Source organism: Chelonia mydas, chromosome 2 (genome assembly GCF_015237465.2).
Source record: "Chelonia mydas isolate rCheMyd1 chromosome 2, rCheMyd1.pri.v2, whole genome shotgun sequence".
Lineage (NCBI taxonomy): Eukaryota > Metazoa > Chordata > Testudines > Cheloniidae > Chelonia > Chelonia mydas.
Window position 1 is genome coordinate 32,905,817 of NC_057850.1, and position 15,433 is coordinate 32,921,249.

Genomic DNA, 15,433 nt, shown 5'->3' on the forward strand with positions numbered 1-15,433 from the left:
AAAAGTGGCAAAGATGCAGCCGCTTTTGCTAGTTTTATGTGTCCTTTGTGAAATATAGTAATCTTGACCAAAAGAAGTACTGAAAAATTATTTACCTTATTTCAATTTTGATATGAAGTGTTCTGTAGTAATATTAATAATAAATTACATATACTTCAAAACATCTATTTAGATAGTATGGCAATGGATGCTTTACAAAACTCTACAATAGTCTGAATGATTTGGCAAATGTTGAAAGTTTTGGGGCAAAACTTCTTTTCACCAAAAAATGCAGATGTGGGTTGATTGAAACATTTAATGAATCTGGGTCAGTTCTGACAATTCGTTTCAGCTGAAACAAAAAAAAAAAAAGAAAGAAAAAGTTTTGGAAATTTTGGATTTTTTTTTTGACAATTATCAAAACATAATATTTTTATTTTTCAGCTAGATTCACAAGAGAATTTAGGCATCATTATAAAAACCAGAGGAGGTGGTGATGCTGCCACTACCCTTACACTGAATAGCCCAGTGATTAGGCCATTCACCTAGGATGTAGGAGACCTCTTAGGCATCTTGGTGTCCCTTCTACAAGGTGTGTGCCCTAACTACAAGACTTTAGAGTCATTCTTGCTATCTTTCTCTGGCCCAATGACTCAAGTATTTTATACAAAGTGGAACAGGAGAGATTGAGAAACACTCACCCCAGAATACCCTATCGACTGATGGTTAGGATGCTAACCCGATGGGGAGAGAAGTAGGTGTAAGTCCCTGCTTCAGAATGAGGATTCATCTGTGGGTCTCCCACATCCCAGGTGAGTGCCCTAAGTGGGGAATAGAGTGCTCACTAGAGTTTGGAAATAAATGGGATTATGTCAATCACTAATTCTTATTTTCTATGCAGACTAAATGATCCAGACAGTGTAGAGAAAATTAATATCCAGGGGTTAAAAAAGAAAATGCTTTAGAGTTGTTACTGGTTCTCCAGGGCTATCAGGATATGCCTATACAGCTCTCAGAATGAGTCTCAGAGCCCAGCTGGACAGACGCAAGCTCTCAGGGCTGTGTAGATATTGTGGCTTGCGCTGGAGCTCGAGCTCTAAAGTCTATGGACAGAAGTGGGCTTTCAGCACCGGGCCACGAGCCCTGCAAACCTGTTGACCCTGTCTCCCTGGTTATGTCTACAGTGGGTATGTCTACAGTGCAATTAATCACCCACATCTGGCCCATCCCAGCTGACTCGGGCTCATGGGGCTTGGGCTAAGGGGTTATTTAATTGAGGTGTAGAGGTTTGGACTTGGGGTGCAGTCCGAGATCTGGGACCTTCCCACCTTGCAAGATCCTAGAGCCTAGGTTCCAGCCCAAGCCTGAATGACTATGTGGCAGTTAAACAGCCTCTTACTCTGAGCCCCATGAGCCCCAGTCAGCTGGCATGGGCCAGCTGTGGGTTTTTAACTGCAACATAGACATACCCTCTGACCTGCTGCCACGGGCTGCTGCTGGCTGTTTAGACGTATCCTAAGTGTCTTTAAAAGCTCAAGTGTTTTAAGTCTAAACATACCTTTTGATATACTTTAGGAGGAAATCTTCAGTGTCTGAAACTCTACTGTACATTGATGTTGGCACTTAAAGCTATTTGCAAGGGCCAATTAAAACATTTTAAAGTTGTGTTTTTTTTTTTAAAACGGATCTGGTTTGTTTTGGGAGCTTTGGTCCCCCAAGTTCTTATTCAGGATCAAATTAATTTTTAAAAGGTTGCTAAACTTCGTAGTCATTTCATTGCCACTAGCTACATCAGAGAAATGCCCAGTTCTGAATAACAAGATTTAATAAGAGCTTTTTAATTGTGCTTAGCACTCGCCCTCAGTCTTACATTTTCAGATGGCTGATCCAAATGTTAACCAGTTAATCTTTATTGTTTCAGATGGGAAATGGAGGCATAATAAAGCTAAGTGAGTAGCTTAAGACCACATAGGGAGACAGTAGCAAAGTCTGGTTTAGAACTCAGGAGATTCTGACCTGTGCTGCAACCACTAGACCATACTGCTGCTCCCTGCTAGATAAAGATATAATTTGCATCTCAAAAAAATCACAATTTTAACAAACTATACGCAAGGATTCCTACTCCCCCTCTTCCTCCATCCATGCAGATATCTCTGGTGACACACGCAGCAACAATTAATAACACATGATAACATTACACAACAGGTTAACACAGGAGATGACTAACAGCATATCTGTGTGTAAACATAGAGGGATTTAGGAAAGCAGAATGTAATTACCCAGATGAAATTTACAAGGAAAGCAGAGTTAACGCATTCATACACTTGTGAAAAGTGCCATCAGATCTTTAATGAAGGCAAGTAATCAGATGTCAGTTTTGCATCCCCTCCAATCATGGGAGTCTTCGATTTGGAATCTTTCCATATTACATAATGAAGATAGAGTCTTTGCTGTCCATCCACCTAGAGAAAGCTCTCCTCCAGGCTCGCATTATCTTGAGTTCTGATTACTGCAACATCCTTCTCTCTGGCCTTGAGAAATGCAGTCTTGCTCTGCCCATATCCATATCATAAAGATCATTTTCCTAGCCTGTTGCTTTAACCTCATGACAACTCTCTCTTTGCATCCCACCCCTGGCTCCCTCATCTCTATCACCTGAAACATATGTTACCTGTCTTCACTTTCAAGGCCCTTCTCAATCTATTCCCATCCCACCTGTCATCTCACATCTAGTATCAAAAGGTCAGTTCCCACCTCTGTTCAGCCCAGGATGCCAGCCTCCATTGTCCGTGTTCCATTTACAATCAAGCATCTTTGTGATTTCTCCCATGCTCACTAGGAGAAACGTAGAGAAGAATGGCTTGAAGAGAAGTACTGCTTTACAGGCAACCCTTGTGAGTGTGACGCTACTGCTGTCCACTTACCAAGTCACACATTTGTGAGTGGAAATTAAGTAAAATCAAGGTCTCGCATGTATATTTATTGTACTAAAACACATGGATTTTTTTGGTTCATTATGTGACTACTTCAAAAAGGACAGACAGTAGTGTGGGAAAACATGCTACTTACTGCACTGGAGGCTCTCTTCTGATCTGCCGTTAAGGTCTATGTTGCCTGTTCGTGTATTTCAATAGAGAAAAGTTTACAATGGGACTATCCCATCAAATTGCCATGATATCAGGATATATTTAGCCACTTGAATTTCTGATTGCGCTGGATGCACATCTGGCACTTGTTATGAGCTACAGATGTCCAAAAACGAAGAGAGAATGCTGACAAGGCTCCAAGACACATTACAGCTGTGTAGACCTCCTCTCCTTATTGAACATTGTCAGCTAAACCCTCTGGGCCGATTTGGAGTGACCTCTGCATGGTTACAGAGTCGTGATCAAGATCAGCACCCTCTTTAAGCAGCATTGCAAGCACCTCCCACAATAGCAATGCCTGTCCTCAGGGCAGGGTAGGGAGGGGACATAGGGATTTCTAACTCATTCCTGCCCCCCTCTGGGGACGTCAAGAAGTTTTAATTTATGAATGACCTAATGTATTTGAACAGTAACAAGAGAACAACCTCATACACTGTAGCAAAAATAGTCAAATCTGTAACTGCATATAGTGGTGATATTATATGTCATAGAATCATAGAATATCAGGGTTGGAAGGGACCTCAGGAGGTCATCTAGTCCAACCCCCTGCTCAGAGCAGGACCAATCCCCAACTAAATCGTCCCAGCCAGGGCTTTGTCAAGCCTGACCTTAAAAACTTCTAAGGAAGGAGATTCCACCACCTCCCTAGGTAACGCATTCCAGTGTTTCACCACCCTCCTAGTGAAAAAGTTTTTCCTAATATCCAACCTAAACCTCCCCCACTGCAACTTGAGACCATTACTCCTTGTTCTGTCATCTGCTACCACTGAGAACAGTCTAGATCCATCCTCTTTGGAACCCCCTTTCAGGTAGTTGAAAGCAGCTATCAAATCCCCCCTCATTCTTCTCTTCTGCAGACTAAATAATCCCAGTTCCCTCAGCCACTCTTCATAAATCATGTGTTCCAGTCCCCTAATAATTTTTGTTGCCCTCTGCTGGACACTTTCCAATTTTTCCACATCCTTCTTCTAGTGTGGGGCCCAAAACTGGACACAGTACTCCAGATGAGGCCTCACCAATGCTGAATAAAGGGGAACGATCACATCCCTCGATCTGCTGGCAATGCCCCTACTTATACAACCCAAAATGCCATTAGCCTTCTTGGCAACAAGGGCACGCTGTTGACTCATATCCAGCTTCTCGTCCACTGTAACCTCTACATCCTTTTCTGCAGAGCTGCTACCTAGCCACTCGGTCCCTAGTCTGTAGCAGTGCATGGGATTCTTCTGTCCTAAGTGCAGGACTCTGTACTTGTCCCTGTTGAACCTCATCAGATTTCTTTTGGTCCAACCCTCTAATTTGTCTAGGTCCCTCTGTATCCTATCCCTACCCTCTAGCGTATCTACACTCCTCCCAGTTTAGTGTCACTGCAAACTTGCTGAGGGTGCAATCCACGCCATCCTCCAGATCATTAATGAAGATATTGAACAAAACCAGTCCCAGGACTGACCCTTGGGGCACTCCAGTTGATACCGGCTGCCAACTAGACATGGAGCCATTGATCACTACCCGTTGAGCCCAACGATCTAGCAAGCTTTCTATCCACCTTATAGTCCATGCATCCAGCCCATACTTCTTTAACTTGCTGGCAAGAATACTTTGGGAGACGGTATCAAAAGCTTTGCTAAAGTCAAGGAATAACCCAGCCACTGCTTTCCCCTCATCCACAGAGCCAGTTATCTCATCACAGAAGGCAATTAGGTTAGTAGGCATGACTTGGTGAATCCATGTTGTCTGTTCCTGATCACTTTCCTCTCCTCTAAGTGCTTCAGAACTGATTCCTTGAGGACCTACTCCATGATTTTTCCAGGGACTGAGGTGAGGCTGACTGGCCTGTAGTTCCCTGGATCCTCCTCCTTCCCTTTTTTAAAGATGAGCACTACATTCGCCTTTTTCCGGTCACCCAGGACCTCCCCCAATTGCCATGAGTTTTCAAAGCTAATGGCCAATGGCTCTGCAATCATATCTGCCAACTCTTTTAGCACCCTCGGATGCAGCGCAATCGGCCCCATGGACTTGTGCTCGTCCAGCTTTTCTAAATAGTCCTGAACCACTTCTTTCTCCACAGAGGGCTGGCCACCTCCTCCCCATGCTGTGCTGCCCAGTGCAGTAGTCTGGTTCTATTTTACGGATATTTGTGGATTGGAATTTATTCTGAGCAGAAGACAGTTTCAGTTGAAGTGCTAGAAGCAGCAGCAGTAAAGTAACCCTGGGAACCATGCTTGCGTGTAATACCTGAATAAATTATTGGACCTGAGCAGTTCATAGGGAGGCATCAGAAATCTTACAAAAGCAAATTGCATAATGTTTGCAAATGGGGTGACCAGAAGTCCCAATATTGGGAGCTTCGTCTTATATTGGCGTCTATTACCATTCATCCCGGTCCCAATTTTTCACCCTTGCTATCTCGTCACCCTATTTGCAAAGGTTTTTTCACCCCAGACAGCTGTAATTTTTTGCAGCTGTTTACATAGTGCCAAGCTGTGAGTCCCTTAATCACATTGGTGAGCAGTTATCCATCTGATTTCTTTTTCAAATGAAGCCAGTGGCAGTACTCACGAGAGTTAGGAGTCACAATCTGGCCATTGCAGACGCAACACAATTGCGTTGATCTTGACAGCATTTCATGAGCATAAACTCTTCTAGAATAAAATTCCTCCAACCTATTAGGCTGCAAGCAGATTTTGTTAAGATCAGGCCCGAATATCTTCTGGTCTAGCTTTTTATTACTTATTATTATATTTGTGTTTTTATTTATTTATTCCTTTATTTCTTAAGAAAATATTTGTGTTGTTGCCAATGCTAAACTTCCACGGTGAGTTTTTTTCTTTAGGTTCTCCTTTGCCCCACTGGCTTTTCCCCAAAGCAATGATGTAACAGAGAATCTTACTAAATGTCTGTCTGTTTTTTAAAGCTTCCCAGGCTGTCACTTTTGAGTCTGAGTGGTGGCAGCAGCCATCTTGCTGAAAAAGTGCTGTCATCAGCAGTAAACACGTTTCTATTCTGAGGCAACAGGTTAGTCAGAAGAAATGCTTCCGCGTTTAAAGGAATCAAATATTTTGTTATATTATTAAACATTAAATTTGCCCATAACATGGAAGTTTGTCTAAGGTCTCTGTACATTGCCCACCCTCTACTCAGTGAAAAGAATGAAATCACATGTTTAAGTCAAAAGGCTGCTACTGGCTGTAATTCAAGGGGTAGATCCTTAGCTTCTGCAAATCAACATAGCTCCATTGACTTCAGCTGAGCTATGCAGATTTATACCACTAAAATTTTAATCATCAAATAGTTTCCAGTTTTTTCATGGCACTCCATAACTTTCAAAGGTGGGAGAATACTTGGGTGAGTAAATGTTACAAATATTTTTAAATTTTACAAAAATGTACAATAGATTACAAAATTAAAGAGTAAAATTATTAGCATGAAAACACCAGTTGGAGAATTTTAGGGTGAGCTCCTAAGGGTATGTCTACGCTGCACACTAAGCCCAGGTCTGTGAGACCCTGGTTTGTGGACTCGGGGTTTCCAAGCTCTTGCCTGAGCGTCCACAGTGCATTGTAAACCTGGGTTTACAATTGTTGGCTCTGGGTCTCTCAGAGGTGCCAACATATCCAGACTGCACTGTGCAGATCTTCTGACTTGAGTCTGTGGCTTGACCTGTATCAGTGCTGCAAAATGACAATGCTTGGAAGTCAGTCTCAGCGGGAGTCAGGCTTTGACCTCTCCATCCCCAGCAGTGTCCTGAGCCACTCAGGATCTGGATCCTGAGTGCTTGCTCACCTGAGTCAAGCTGAGTTGTGTGTAGATGGAAGGGGGGCTTTGGCTCAAACCTGAGCCAGAGCCTGGATTTAGGTAACCTTGTGTATGTCTACACTACACACTATTTGTTAAGTTTCTTCGCCACCAGTGGCTCACTTCTTAGGCCCCACTTCTTCTACCATTAAATACAATCTCTCTCTTGTTCTTGCACCATTATAGTAACTTAATTGTCAAACTCCCATTGATTTTAATGGGAGCAGAATTAGGCCTTTAGTCTCCCTTTGCTCTTGTAATAGAATCTTTGGGCTCTGTTTTTTTAGAATTGAAGGGCCATAGGTTGGCCTCCGTCCATACAAGGAGGGTGCTCCCATTGACATCAGTGGGAATTCTGCATGTGGCTGCAGGATGCTAACTATGTAACTCTTATTGGCATTAATGGGATTTGCTCTGTAAATCCCCATGCCATGATTGGAGAGTAGATTCTTTTGTTTGGATATTTAATTCAAGTAGCATTAAATAACCCGAATCCAAATGTCCCCTAGGAGGCAGGATAAGAAATTGACAAGAGTGAATAAAGTATTTGGTATTCAGAGATACAGTAAAGGCAACATATTCCATGATTATGCACTTAAACAAAAGCTTTTCATTCTCAGTACATTTTTCCATTAAATACAATTTCTGTCTTGTTCTCACACCATTACAATAAATTAGTTTTCAAGATAACAAATTGTGCTTTCACTAAGAAGTGACAATGAGATCCCTAAATAAAGAGGGATAATGATGTGTTGGAAGATAGTGGGAAACATTTTTGTTTAAACACACAAATTTGGATAGATGACTGGAGAGATAACCAAGGACAGAATGTAAGGGGGAAACTAGAGAGAGACGCTTGTCTTAAAGAAAGGAATCTAAAACAATAATTGTTAATTTCATTAGAGACATTATAAATAGCAGGGGACCAATGATCTCTTGAGTCAAATGCCAGTAAATTCATGCTTTAAATTCAATCAGTATATCTTCTAAATGCAACTGTCCTGGCAGCCAAGAACAGGGGAAAACAGCACACATGCCCACCCAGTTTGGCACAGCCTTCTTTCAAGATTCAAACTAAAACCTCCTAGGTTCAACTAGCCTGCTCAAACCCAAATCCTGTACACATCATCCCAAGGCCTAATCAAGTCCTCCAGCTTGTCCAATGCCTACTCAAGGCCTGCAGCCCATGGAAATCACTGAATCAGTCATGAGAACTCAGGTCTCCATGTGAATTCATCCTCTTTTTGGCACTGGAGGTGTGATGCTATCTAATTCTTAGGAACGGGCTTTACCTGCAATTCTGTGAGGTCTGAAGAATCAGCAACGACCCAATAACTCTGTCTCCATGGAGGACATCTGCTCATGGCTGCTAGGGTCTTAGGATAAATTTTTCAAAATCTCCCAAAACACTTTGGAGCCTAAGTGCCTATGCTGTATTTCTTCTTGTACCTTTGAAACCATGTAGGGACTTTACACCTTTGAGGGTGGGAGCACCATGCAGAAATCCAACATATCTAGAATCTCCTTTTTGTAATGAAAATATATTTAATATAATAAGGGACTATAATATAGACTATAATATAATATAGCATAAAGCCGCATGATGGACAACAGATCAAGGTCCAGTGCATAGGAATCTTATGTCAAAGACATTGATGTTGAATGACAGAGTAACCTACAATGTCCTGATCTGCGGATTACAGTGCTGCAATCCACTAAAGATTTTGACCTACATTTTGTAATCCAATTTGGGGATTTAAACTTATGCCATAATTAACTTTCAGTGGCGTGTCACCTTTTTCATAAGCTACCAACTATTGTGCAGTGTTTCTTAAAAATTGCCTTTTTGCTATGAAAGAACAGTCAATATTTTTACAGTACTGCTTTGATAGCTGAAAGAAGCCATTAATTTCTAGTGGTCCTCAGAGTATTTTTATTTGGAAGGGAAGGGGATGGAAAGAAAAGTTCAGGCCTGTTTTACATTTAGTGCAGGGTAAAGGAATGTTGGGGAAAATGCATGTTCCACATTTGCTTTAATGACAGATGACCATCTGATATATATGAATTATACAGAAATACAAGAAAAAAAATAAGCAGAAGAAAAACTGTGTATTATCCAGAAAAGCTGTTAGAAAGACAGTTGTTGAAAATGTCTGTGTTTTGTGCTCCAATGGGAAATTCCTGTGGGCTTTCGGCTTTCTGCCATCAACAAGCTGCAAAATGTATTACTGATACAGCCTGAAACATTTTACAGTATTATTAGAGATGGTTTTGAATTAGACACTTTCTTTTTTTCAGGTCAAATAAATTATTATTGTGCCAGGAAAAAGGTTTTGATAGTTTTCATTCTAACTGGTAAATTCCTAATCCATATTATGGGCAAATGCTGAGCTGATGTATCCTTGATGCACTTTGGCCCCTTTATTTGGTACAGTGGGCAAACTTTTAAAGTTACTTCCAGTTCTGGAGAAAATCCTTATTTCCATGTACAGTATTTACTAATGGGTAGTAGAGGTGTATAGTGAGTTTATGGATTGTTCTGTATGTAGAGAAGATCACATCTCTCATCTGAGCCACATCCTACACTAGTGTAAATTGGCTTAGATCCACAGAATTCAATGGCACTACTAAGATTTACACCAGCTGAGGATCTGGCTCTATCAATAATTTCACAAACCAGCCCTTTGATAACTTGTTCAGCAGTAATTCTGCCATCATGCTGAAGTTGAATGATTTAGCTACAGTCTGGTAGTCTGCTCAGAGTTATTTTCCTCCACATTCAGTATCTGAATCACAGGAAACAAAAGCCCCCCTACACATTGACTACTGAATGTCTTAAAAAAATTACATGGATATTTTGAATCATAGTGAAATCTTTTACATATGAAATCTAGACACTGATGTCAGTTTGGTTTCCACAGAGTAGTCTTATCTTGATAACATAACTTTATAAAAGATCCCACACCAGGAATTACACTATTTGGAAAAAAGAAAGTCTGCAGCTCTTTTTCATAAAATGTTAACTGATAAAGGGCAGTTCATCTGAAATCTGTTTGTACTGGCCATATCTAGCCTACCCTTTCAATGCCCCTTTTGTACAGAGAAACTATTTTTTAGTAAAAATAGGTGCTGGATCTCTTCAAGTGATACGTGCGTGACTCAGTACAGAATGCTGTATATCTTGGAAGGTGGACATTTCTGATGCTGGTTCTCCTGGTCTGAATATGGGTGGGAGTATAGATAGGCTGATATTTCAAAGGAACCTGTAGGAGTTGTGTGCCCAACTCCATTTGAATCTCTCTGGCTAACTTCCTTAGGCTCCTTTGAAAATTCCAGCCACAATAATAAATATGTTTGTGACTGTTTGTTTGTTGCCCTATTCATCCCGGATATCTCCATGAGACGGTACTGTCAAAGATGACTGGAATGCATATGTTGAATGTGAGAACTTGAGATCACAAAACTGCAAGCTGAAGTTTGAATTTTGCTAAATTGATCAGCAAAAATACATGTTTGGGGTCCTCTTCTCATAATCTATCCACTTCTTCTGGTGCCTAATGAGGAATTTAGCTCTTTTGGAAACCTGCACCTAAAAGCTTATCCTTTTTCTTGCTAATTATCCTTTTGCATTCTATGTAAAAGATGTGACCATTTTTTTAGCAAGTTGCTTCTTGTTTGTGATAAGATGTACTGATTAGAATATCTTTTGTGCGAAAGTGGAATATTTCATTCATTCTAATGACAGATAATGGATACTTTCCTTTAAGTTAAGCAGTAGAAGCCTGTTCTTTGGCAAAAAGGTCATGTATTCTATAATCAATGCAATTTAGCTTGCTGCTATAATATATGTCTGTATCTGGAAACTTATTTTTACAACATAACTCACTATCCAACAATAGTTTTCCAGCTTTAGCCCAGCAACTCTATCACTACAGGATTTCAACAATTGTCTCTAAAGCAAGTAATCCAATCATTGCTACTACTGTCTGTGCCCATCAGTGTGTACCAATGTGAGGATCATACCACTACTGAGTAGGTCCAATAAAAAGAGGGGGAAGGAAATAGTTGAACAAATTAATTAAACATTAAAAAACAGTAATTTAAATTAATATCCTTGCAAAGGAGGTGAATTAAGAGAAATGATTATGACCAAATTTATCATAATGACTCACATCATTTCTCTGTTTAGAAAAGCAAACAGCATGGGCAAAACTCTACCCTCTGTTGCCCTCTTGCATAGCATCAGCAGAACAAAGTAGAATTTGGTCCCAAGTGTACTTTAGCATTAATTACATGATGAGTAAACTAGTTCTGACACATTTTGAAATCATGACAGATGCTGAAAGTTACCGATCGTTTTCAGTGGGTTTCCAGGATGTAAGATAGAAAAGATGTATTATGCCAAATAACACAACATTTAATTATTTTTAGCTGTGATTCAAAAGAAGCAGACAGATTTGTGGTCACCAAAGAAGTATTTGCATCTGTTGTTTATGTTCTGACATCTTACATCAAAGCAAAGCTCTAAACTTTGAGCTTTTCAAATTAATAGTGAAACTGTGGAAAAATTATTCAGACTGAAGATAAATGGAGTAAAGAGCCACAGAATATCAAATATATCAGGTGCAAGTATGAAGTTAAGGGATTGTATAGGATAAGGAGATAGGGCTCAATCCTGCAAAGGTGCTGAATGCTCTGGCCCTGATCCAGCAAATCATTTAATCCCATGCTCACCTTTAAATACATAAATAGTCCCATTGATTTCAGTGGGACTACTCATATGCTTAAAGTTAAGCATGTGCTTACGTGCTTTGCTAGATCAGGACCTTCTGCCACCCTGGATTCCTTGTACTCAATGCCCTTCCCTCTATGGGTCCTGGCTGGCCAAGGAGACCCAGGCCTTACTAGTATTAGGGCCCCCTTTCTACACAGATGAGGGGAGATCCATGCTGGAGGGGTCCTTTGTGTGGAGATCTTGAGTATGGTGCCCTTGACATTCCTCTGTTTTGTTTAGCAATGGTAGAATCTCCATCCTCCCCCCTAGATCCAAACATCCCTGAGCTTTGGGAAAGTTTGGATCTGGATTCAGTTTTATGGCTTGTGGTCATCTCCACATTTGTTACTGGCTGAAGTTATGACTTGGCTGGCCTTTGCCTCTACTTGCAGTTTGAATAATAGTTCATGCAACCTAGCTGGAGTAGGTAGGACTGTTCACACAACTGTGATTAAAATCTTAGTTGGCCTGATTCCCATTTATACTAATGCCACTTTACACCATTCTGGAGTATAAAGTAGCCTTAAAGTGGATAAAACAACATTTACAGTCACTTCATGGATACTTTACACTGCTAGAAAGATGTAAAGCGGCCTTAGTCTACATTAGAATTTGGCTTAATAATTTATAATTTTCCAGTTCCTAGCATTGAAAACAGTAAACTAAATATACCCATGGTTATGAATTACTTTTTGCTCTTTCCTAATTTGAGAGAAACATAATATTCTCCTCCCCCCCCAAGCTTATTGCAAATGTTTCTGTCTGAATATTAGATTACATCTTTATAAATTTAGAGGTTCTTAGCTTATTCATACTTAATAATGCAACCGCCTCCACCATCAATTGACACACAAGTAAGAAGCTGTCTCTCCCCACCTCTCATCAAGGCTGACTAGCAGATGCTGTTTTTTCCCAATAAATATAAATTAGTGAAGTTCTACTTGGTCTTTTTTAATAACTCTTTTTCTATGGCTATCTAGAGTCAGAAAAGTTGTATAAAACTGCCTTGTAAAAAATGAAGATGACTAGTAAAGAACAAATCACTTGCTCTGTTTAGATTGGTGGGATTTTGCCATTGTCTTCAGTGGGACCAGGATTAGACCTTTTATGCAGAGAAATAAGAAAAAAGAAAGCAATGCATAACTTCATGACTCAAGGAGATTATTAATGGGCTAGAGATCCTTTCACAATCTAGCTCTCCAGTTAAAATCCAACCCAATCAAAAGTCTTTTCCATCTAGTAGTTATCCGATGGCTTTAATGCAATGAATTGGTGGTCTAACTTCAGTTCACAGAGCATGGTCCTGTGATGAGATATGCAGGGGTGGGCCCTGCATATGTGCATGTGCATTCACACACATACGTGGAGTTCATTGCAGATTGGGCCCATAGGGGAAAATAACCCTCATACATGACAGTAATTTGTACCCTTGTTGGCAGTGTGAATAGAAATAGCAAGTACAGAAAGGGCATAGAGTCTGATGCTGCCAATTTAGGATTAAGTGTGGCATATCTGAGGCACACTGACATGGAGTAGATACATAATGCCCAAGCATATAAAGCAAACAAAATGAAAATGCTGCAATTTTCCCCTCTTCTCTTTCACATATATCCAGTCTTTGGTGTTTTAACCTACTAAGGACAGTAAGTTTAAAAAAAATTTCCAAACAAAACTATGATTTCTAAGGTGATGGCAAAATATGGACTTAAATTCCTACAAAATGTTCAGTTCTGTTCATTGGTGATCATATTTTCTGAATGAAAATATTGGGTTATTTATTTATGTTGGATAAACTGTACACATTTAATCTTCTTTAAGTTATTTTCATGAACAGATTTCATTTCCCTTAGTTACAGTAGGATCTTGATGTTTTTACTGAACTTGTGGGAACAAATGTGATTTTAAACAAATTTTAAGGTACCAATTTTCATAGTTTATTTGATCCCGGTTTGGGCATATTGAAGTAGAGTGGCAGGCAAGTCTTCAGCAGCAACTGTGGTCTTCTGTCATAGTATTTTAAAAATAGAAATATCTTGTTTCAGTTAGAAACAATGACCTCCCCTTTGCATTTTACATATTTACATATGATTTTCTATCCAGTTCTAGAATCATTAGAAAGTTGTTATAATTTATAATATAATATTTAGGACTCATTGTCTTTTCCATGTTTTTTCTTAAAATAACTTTGTAATTATTTAAAATTAGCTAAGGTGTCCAAGCAAGAGAAGGTAAAATTTGTGTCATTCTTTGGTCACATTTTATATAAAACTAATTTTTTTGAATTCTTTTTCAATTAACAGTACTTCCTTAAATCAAGCATTTTAAGTATTCCTTTTGTTGATGTACTAAAAAGCAACTATTCATAGTATCCTAGAAATTAGACATGGACTAGACCTATTAGGTCATTAGTTCATCCCCTGCCAATGCAGGATTATTCCCTTTAGTATATTCCCAAATTGCCAACTCCACTGGAGCCAATTATATACTGTACATTTATTTTCTAACATTCATCTTGTTCCTTTCCCAATAAAAGCTGTACAGCATATGCAACAATTCAATAGACTTTAAATAAAAGGGAAATAACATGAAATGCCAAACTTATTAACATTTCAGAGACAGTTTATATTAAAAATCCTTTTTTACTACTCTTGCTCTCCAAACCATGTGTTAAAAGATGGAGATTAGCAAGAACCTTTGCAGTAAAGGATTTGAACATTCTTCTTTGTGCTGGTTCGGCTGATCTACCGTATGATTTGAGCCAAGTCTGTGGCTTTGTTAAAAGCATAAATCAAATGTATCCTAGAATTTAGCCATACTTCACATTTGCCACTGCTGGCTTCATTGTCATTAAGATGGGAAATAATATTTAAAGGGGCTGGTTTTATATCTGAACCAAAAACAAAATACTGAGACATTAAATTCATGTTTGAGACTATTTGCAAACCATGCCAAAACAATATATGGCTAAGTAACAAATATCTAGTCTCCTATCACCACTTATGTGGCATGTTACTCAGGTTGTGTGATTGTTTGTGTATGTGTCACTCCACACAGTGTTGATCATTAGGAAGTCGGCTTTTACCCTATATTTTGAAAAAGGAAATCAGAGCTCTCAGGTGTACTACAATTTGTGGGATGTTCCAGGTTCCTGTTCCACAAGAGAAACAGAGCCAGACTCTTCATCAAGCTAACTTTTAGGCATGAGAAAAGTTCACAGTGACAGGGCTAGGAGCCAAGAGTTCAAATCTCACCTATTCTTCAAAGTGCTGCTTATATTTCCGTGCACTTCACAGCCCTTCTTAGTACGCAAGGCCCAATTTAGGAGGTGGCCAGGTATCAGTATGAGCTTCCCCGCTCCATTTTACAAATACAGAGACAGAGCTATTGCACAAACTCATTTCTGGTAGGGCTGGAAATAGAAGTCGAACTGTCTAATATAACAGAATCAAGTCTCTTCCACTCAGTCATCTTGCCATTCACATGGAATGTGCCAAATCTATGTGCTTGGTTAGCTCATGTGTAATCGCAGCTCTAACCACCAAACTACACTCCTCTCCCACAGCCAGGAATAGAACCCAGAAATCCTGAACCCCAACAATGCATTACAGTCTTGCAAAAAGACCACTATGATTATTAATTAATTGTATTTAATTTGGTAAGCTGCTAACTTGAATACTCATTAACAGGTCTCTGGAATGGGTGTCAGGAATCCTGTAAGGGCTAGGGGAAGAGTAGCTGG

The 15,433-nt window shown here is 39.7% G+C and overlaps 1 protein-coding gene across 2 annotated transcripts in view; it reads left to right on the plus strand.

Annotated features, from left to right (window-relative positions):
- ANGPT1 (angiopoietin 1) overlaps positions 1–15,433 on the plus strand; it is a 206,453-nt gene that overhangs the window by 63,380 nt on the left and 127,640 nt on the right. The gene's annotated exons all lie outside the window — the stretch shown is intronic.